The sequence below is a fragment of the Heptranchias perlo genome, chromosome 40 (genome assembly GCF_035084215.1).
Source record: "Heptranchias perlo isolate sHepPer1 chromosome 40, sHepPer1.hap1, whole genome shotgun sequence".
Classification (NCBI taxonomy): Eukaryota; Metazoa; Chordata; class Chondrichthyes; order Hexanchiformes; family Hexanchidae; genus Heptranchias; species Heptranchias perlo.
Window position 1 is genome coordinate 11,573,686 of NC_090364.1, and position 7,591 is coordinate 11,581,276.

The following is a 7,591-nucleotide window of genomic DNA, read 5'->3' on the forward strand; positions in this document are numbered from 1 at the left end:
CACTAAGCTAGTCCCAATTGCCTGCACTTGGCCCATATCCCTCTATACCCATCTTACTCATGTAACTGTCCAAATGCTTTTTAAAAGACAAAATTGTACCCGCCTCTACTACTGCCTCTGGCAGCTCGTTCCAGACACTCACCACCCTTTGAGTGAAAAAATTGCCCCTCTGGACCCTTTTGTATCTCTCCCCTCTCACCTTAAATCTATGTCCCCTCGTTATAGACTCCCCTACCTTTGGGAAAAGATTTTGACTATCTACCTTATCTATGCCCCTCATTATTTTATAGACTTCTATAAGATCACCCCTCAACCTCCTACTCTCCAGGGAAAAAAGTCCCAGTCTATCTAACCTCTCCCTATAAGTCAAACCATCAAGTCCCGGCAGCATCCTAGTAAATCTTTTCTGCACTCTTTCTAGTTTAATAATATCCTTTCTATAATAGGGTGACCAGAACTGTACACAGTATTCCAAGTGTGGCCTTACTAATGTCTTGTACAACTTCAACAAGACATCCCAACTCCTGTATTCAATGTTCTGACCAATGAAACCAAGCATGCTGAATGCCTTCTTCACCACCCTATCCACCTGTGACTCCACTTTCAAGGAGCTATGAACCTGTACTCCTAGATCTCTTTGTTCTATAACTCTCCCCAACGCCCTACCATTAACGGAGTAGGTCCTGGCCCGATTCGATCTCCCAAAATGCATCACCTCACATTTATCTAAATTAAACTCCATCTGCCATTCATCGGCCCACTGGACCAATTTATCAAGATCCCGTTGCAATCTTAGATAACCTTCTTCACTGTCCACGATGCCACCAATCTTGGTGTCATCTGCAAACTTACTAACCATGCCTCCTAAATTCTCATCCAAATCATTAATATAAATAACAAATAACAGCGGACCCAGCACCGATCCCTGAGGCACACCGCTGGTCACAGGCCTCCAATTTGAAAAACAACCCTCTACACCCACCCTCTGTCTTCTGTCGTCAAGCCAATGTTGCATCCAATTGGCTACCTCACCTTGAATCCCGTGAGATTTAACCTTATGTAACAACCTACCATGCGGTACCTTGTCAAAGGCTTTGCTAAAGTCCATGTAGACCACGTCTACTGCACAGCCCTCATCCATCTTCTTGGTTACCCCTTCAAAAAACTCAATCAAATTCGTGAGACATGATTTTCCTCTCACAAAACCATGCTGACTGTTCCTAATCAGTCCCTGCCTCTCCAAATGCCCGTAGATCCTGTCTCTCAGAATACCCTCTAACAACTTACCCACTACAGATGTCAGGCTCACCGGTCTGTAGTTCCCAGGCTTTTCCCTGCCGCCCTTCTTAAACAAAGGCACAACATTTGCTACCCTCCAATCTTCAAGCACCTCACCTGTAGCTGTCGATGATTCAAATATCTCTGCTAGGGGACCCGCAATTTCCTCCCTAACCTCCCATAATGTCCTGGGATACATTTCATCAGGTCCCGGAGATTTATCTACCTTGATGCGCGTTAAGACTTCCAGCACCTCCCTCTCTGTAATATGTACACTCCTCAAGACATCACTATTTATTTCCCCAAGTTCCCTAACATCCATGCCTTTCTCAACCGTAAATACCGATGTGAAATATTCATTTAGGATCTCACCCATCTCTTGTGGTTCCGCACATAGATGACCTTGTTGATCCTTAAGAGGCCCTACTCTCTCCCTAGTTACTCTTTTGCCCTTTATGTATTTGTAGAAGCTCTTTGGATTCTCCTTTGCCTTATCTGCCAAAGTAATCTCATGTCCCCTTTTTGCCCTCCTGATTTCTCTCTTAACTCTACTCCGGCAATCTCTGTACTCTTCAAGGGATCCACTTGATCCCAGCTGCCTATGCATGTCATATGCCTCCTTCTTCTTTCTGACTAGGGCCTCAATCTCCCGAGTCATCCAAGGTTCCCTACTTCTACCAGCCTTGCCCTTTACTTTATAAGGAATGTGCTTACCCTGAACCCTGGTTAACACATTTTTGAAGGACTCCCACTTACCAGACGTCCCTTTGCCTGCCAACAGACTCTCCCAATCAACTTCTGAAAGTTCCTGTCTAATACCATCAAAATTGGCCTTTCCCCAATTTAGAATTTTAACTTTTGGGCCAGACCTATCCTTCTCCATAGCTATCTTAAAACTAATGGAATTATGATCACTGGTCCCAAAGTGATCCCTCACTAACACTTCTGTCACCTGCCCTTCCTTATTTCTCAAGAGGAGGTCAAGTTTTGCCCCCTCTCTAGTCGGGCCATCCACATACTGAATGAGAAATTCCTCCTGAATACACTCAACAAATTTCTCTCCATCCAAGCCCCTAATGCTATGGCTGTCCCAGTCAATGTTGGGAAAGTTAAAGTCCCCTACTATTACCACCCTATTTTTCTTGCAGCTGTCTGTAATCTCCTTACATATTTGCTCCTCAATTTCCCGTTGACTATTTGGGGGTCTGTAGTACAATCCTATCAAAGTGATCTCTCCCTTCTTATTTTTCAGTTCTACCCATATAGACTCAGTGGGCGAACCCTCGGATATATCCCCTCTCACTACTGCCGTGATGTTCTCCCTAATCAAGAACGCAACTCCCCCTCCTCTCTTACCTCCTGCTCTATCTTTCCTATAGCATCTGTACCCTGGAATATTTAGCTGCCAGTCCTGCCCCTCCCTTAGTCATGTTTCAGTAATAGCTATAACATTCCAGTCCCATGTACCCATCCATGCCCTGAGTTCATCTGCCTTGCCCATCAGACTTCTTGCATTGAAATAAATGCAGTTTAATCTAGACTTCCCTTGGTCTTTGCCGTGCTTTCTCAGACCATTTGTCCGGTCATGTTTTGTACACTCTCCCTTACTGCCTTTTGTTTCTGTCACCACTTTACTTCCCACTGACTTCCTGCATCGATTCCCATCCCCCTGCCACTTTAGTTTAAACCCTCCCCAACAGCACTAGCAAACACTCCCCCTAGGACATTGGTTCCAGTCCTGCCCAGATGCAGACCGTCCAATTTGTACTGGTCCCACCTCCCCCAGAACCGGTTCCAATGTCCCAGGAATTTGAATCCCTCCCTCTTGCACCATCTCTCAAGCCACGTATTCATCCTAACTATCCTGTCATTCCTACTCTGACTAGCCCGTGGCACTGGTAGCAATCCTGAGATTACTACCTTTGAGGTCCTACTTTTTAGTTTAACTCCTAACTCCCTAAATTCAGCTTGTAGGACCTCATCCCGTTTTTACCTATATCGTTGGTACCTATATGCACCACGACAACTGGCTGTTCACCCTCCCCCTCCAGAATGTTCTGCAGCCGCTCCGAGACATCCCTGACCCTTGCACCAGGGAGGCAACATACCATCCTGGAGTCTCGGTTGCGTCCGCAGAAACGCCTGTCTATTCCCCTTACAATCGAGTCCCCTATCACTATAGCTCTGCCACTCTTTTTCCTGCCCTCCTGTGCAGCAGAGCCAGCCACGGTGCCATGAACCTGGCCGCTGCCACCTTCCCCTGGTGAGCCATCTCCCACAACAGTATCCAAAACGGTATACCTGTTTGAGAGGGGGATGGCCACAGGGGACCCCTGCACTACCTGCCTGCACCTCTTACTCTTCCTGGTGGTCACCCATTCACTTCCTGCCTGTACTGCCTTTACCTGCGGTGTGACCAACTCGCTAAACGTGCTATCCGTAATCCTTGCATACGTAATCCAGGCTGACGCTCCAGTGCAGTGCTGAGGGAGTGCTACACTGTCGGAGGTACCATCTTTCGGATGAGGCGTTAAACTGAGGCCCCGTCTGATCTCTCAGGTGGACGTAAAAGACCCTACGGCCACTATTTTGAAGAAGAGCAGGGGAGTTCTCCCCAGTGTCCTGGCCAATATTTTTCCCTCAACCAACATCACTAAAACAGATTATCTGGTCTTTATATCTCATTGCTGTTTGTGGGATCTTGCTGTGCACAAATTAGCCGGCACGGTTTCTACATTACAACAGTGACTACACTTCAAAAGTACTTCATTGGTTGTAAAGCGCTTTGGGACATCGTGAGGTCGTGAAAGGCGCTATATAAATGCAAGTTCTTTCTTTTCTGATGTAAAAAGAATGAAAACCAACAAGACCCTTTTCAAAATCTAACAAAGAATCGTGATTAATGTTCAGATCCTCTTTCCTCAGTCCATTTTTGTTGAGTTTTTAATGTACAAATGATTTGAATACCAAACACCAATGACATGTTTGGAGGATGTTGGAAAGGGTTACTGAGCCTGACACAGTGAGGGAGTTGAATTAACATGCACAGTTGATGCTGAATCATCGCTGGGCTTGTGACTGTATCTCGGTGAATGATAATGCTGCTCCATAACAGACTGACTCATTAACTGCCAGGAGCCAGCATAATAACAAATAACATCAACACAAACCCTCAGAACAAAAAAACAATATGGGAGCTGGGTTCAAATCCAGCCCAGACTGATGGGTTGAAAGTCCCCTCTGGTTGCATAGAATTACATCGAATTTACAGCACAGAAACGGGCCATTCAGCCCAACTGCTCCGTGCTGGTGTTTATGCTCCACACGAGCCTCCTTCCACTTTACTTCATCTCATCCTATCAACATATCCTTCTTTTCCTTTCTCCCCCATGTGTTCATCTAGCTTCCGTTTAAATGCATCTGGGCTATTCGCCTCAACTGTTGTAACGGCCGAGCCTCTGTCCCGTGATAGCTGTCACTTTAAATTCTAATGGGGGCAGGGCGGGATGGATGTTTCATCATCCCCTCCCTCCCGGTCCTGATCTCAGTGTGGGGGTGGTTTCTGTCGGGCGTTCCAGAAAGCCTGGAAGATATGCCCGCAATGCAGCTAGCCATCTGTAGACAACAGATATCTGTGCCATTCTGGGCCCCACCAGGGAGAAATGAAAAGGGCAATCAGTTAGTTCAGGGGCCTCAGATATCGCCACACTCTGGGCAGTGGAGAGTGAGTTGGAAGAAGAGAGAGAGAAAGAGAGGGGTTGGGTCGGTGAAAGTGTGGTCTTTATTTTATTATTCCTTCACGGGATGTGGGCTTCACTGGCAGGGCCAGCGTTTATTGCCCATTCCTAATTGCCCTTGAGAGGGTGGTGGTGAGGCACCTTCTTGAACAACTGAGTGTCTTACTAGGCCATTTCATCAGAGGGTGATTAAGAATCAACCACATTGCTATAAGTCTGGAGTCACATATAGGTCAGAACAGCAGGTTTCCTTCCACTAAAGGGCATTAGTGAACCAGATGGGTTTTTACAACAATCCAGTAGTTTCATTAGCCACCATTACTGATACTACTTTTTTTATTATTCCAGATTTTTTTTATTTAATTAATTGAATTTAAATTCCCCAGCTGCCACAGCAGGATTTGAACTCATGACGGCAAAAGATTAGTCCAGTAACATAACCACTATGCTACTGTTCCCATTGCAATGACATAGTACCTTTCACAACCTCAGGGTGTTCTAAAGTGCTTTACAGCCAATGAAGTATTTTTGAAGTTGTAATGTAGGGAAACGCAACAGCAAGATCCCACAAACAGCAATGTGATGAATGACTAGATAATCTGTTTTAGTGATGTTGTTTGAGGGATAAATATTGGCCAGAGTACCAGGGAGAACTCCTCTGCTCTTTTTAAAAAAAATGCCACGGAATCTTTTATGTTCGCCTAAGTGGGAAGACTTTAAATTCTGTTTAACGTCTCATCAGAAAGACGGCACATCTGACAGTGCTGCACTGGAGCGTCAGCCGAGATTACGTACGCAAGTTGCTGGAGTGGGACATGAGCCCACGATCTTCTGACTCAGAGGCGAGATTGTTACGAGCTGATCGGAGAGAGTCGGCATTGGATTTGTAAGGGGTAAGTCATGTCTAATGAACCTAGTTGAATTTTTTGAGGAGGTAACAAGGTAGATAAGGGAGTGTCTATGGGCATAATATATACGGACTTCCAGAAGGCATTTGATAAGGTTCCACATAAGAGACTGTTATCAAAAGCGAGAGCATGTGGAATTGGAGGCAACCTATTGGCTTGGATAGGGAATTAGTTAGGAGGTAGGAGACAGAGAGTAGGGATAATGGATATGTACTCAAATTGGCAGAATGCGACTCGTGGTCTCCCAGGGACCTGTACGGGGGCCTCAGCTTTTCACTATATTCATAAATGACTTGGATGAAGGAATAGAGAGCCTTATATCTAAGTTCGCTGACAACACTAAATTGGGTGGCTCAGTAAACAGTGTCGACGGGAGCAGAAAGTTGCAAAGGGACATTGATAGATGAGGTGAGTGGGCAAAACGGTGGCAGATGTGGGAAAGTGTGAGGTCATCCAGTGTGGACCTAAGAAAGATAGATCAGAGTACTTTCTAAATATCGAGAAGCTAGGAACTGTGGATGAGCAGAGAGATTTAGGGGTCCAAGTACAGAAATTACTAAAAGCTAGTGGATAGATATAAAAAATAAATAAAAAGGCAAATGGAATATTGGCCTTTATCTCAAGAAGGCTGGAATACAAAAGGTGGAAGTTATGATGCAGCTGTACAGAGCTCTGGTTAGACCCTATCTGAAGTACTGCGCTCAGTTCTGGGCGCCACATCTCAGGAGGGGGTGCAGCACAGATTCACCAGAATGATACCGGGGCTAAAAGGGTTAAATTATGAGGACAGTTGCATAGGCTAGGCTTGTATTCCTTTGAGTGTAGAAGATTAAGGGGTGATCTAGTTTAGGTGTTTTGATAGGGTGGATAGAGAGAAACTATTTCCTCTGGTGGGGGAGTCCAGAACAAGGGGGCATAACCTTAAAATTAGAGCTAGGCCATTCAGGGGCGATGTCAGGAAGCACTTCTTCACACAAAGAGTAGTGGAAATCTGGAACTCTCTCCCCCAAAAAGCTGTTGAGGCGGGGGGTCAATTGAAAATTTAAAAACTGAGATTGATCGATTTTTGCCAGGCAAGGGTATTAAGGATTACGGAACAAAGGCGGGTAGATGGAGTTAAGATACAGCCATGATCTAATTGAATGTTGGAACAGGCTCGAGGGGCTGAATGGCCTCCTCCTGTTCCTATGTTCACATGTTACCACTGAGCCAAGGCTGACACATGAGGATTGGGAGGTTTCTGAAAGCAAAGAGGGAGGGGACAAAGCAAGGGTGTAAATGGAGGGAGTTCCAGATGACGAGGACATAACGTCTGAATGAACGGTCGCTCGTGGTAGAGTGGAGGGAGCGGAGGAGGAAGAGGAGGCCGTATCAGAGGAATGGAACACATGCACAGGGACATGAAAGGCAATGGATGAGGATGGGTAGTGAGCTGGATATCACTTGTGACTTTGAGTAGCATTGTAACCTCAGTGCTGTGGGCGGGGTAAACATCTGAGGGGAGGTACTTTACTAGGGAGCAATGAGAGAGGTGGGAGCAGAGCTACAAGGGAGCGAACTTTGTAAGACATTGGAAAGGAAGGGAAGATTGGAGATGGGGCGATAGTTGGAGAGGTTAAGAGCAGGTATTCTGTGAAGGAAGGTGAGGTGGTTTGAAGAATGCAAGAA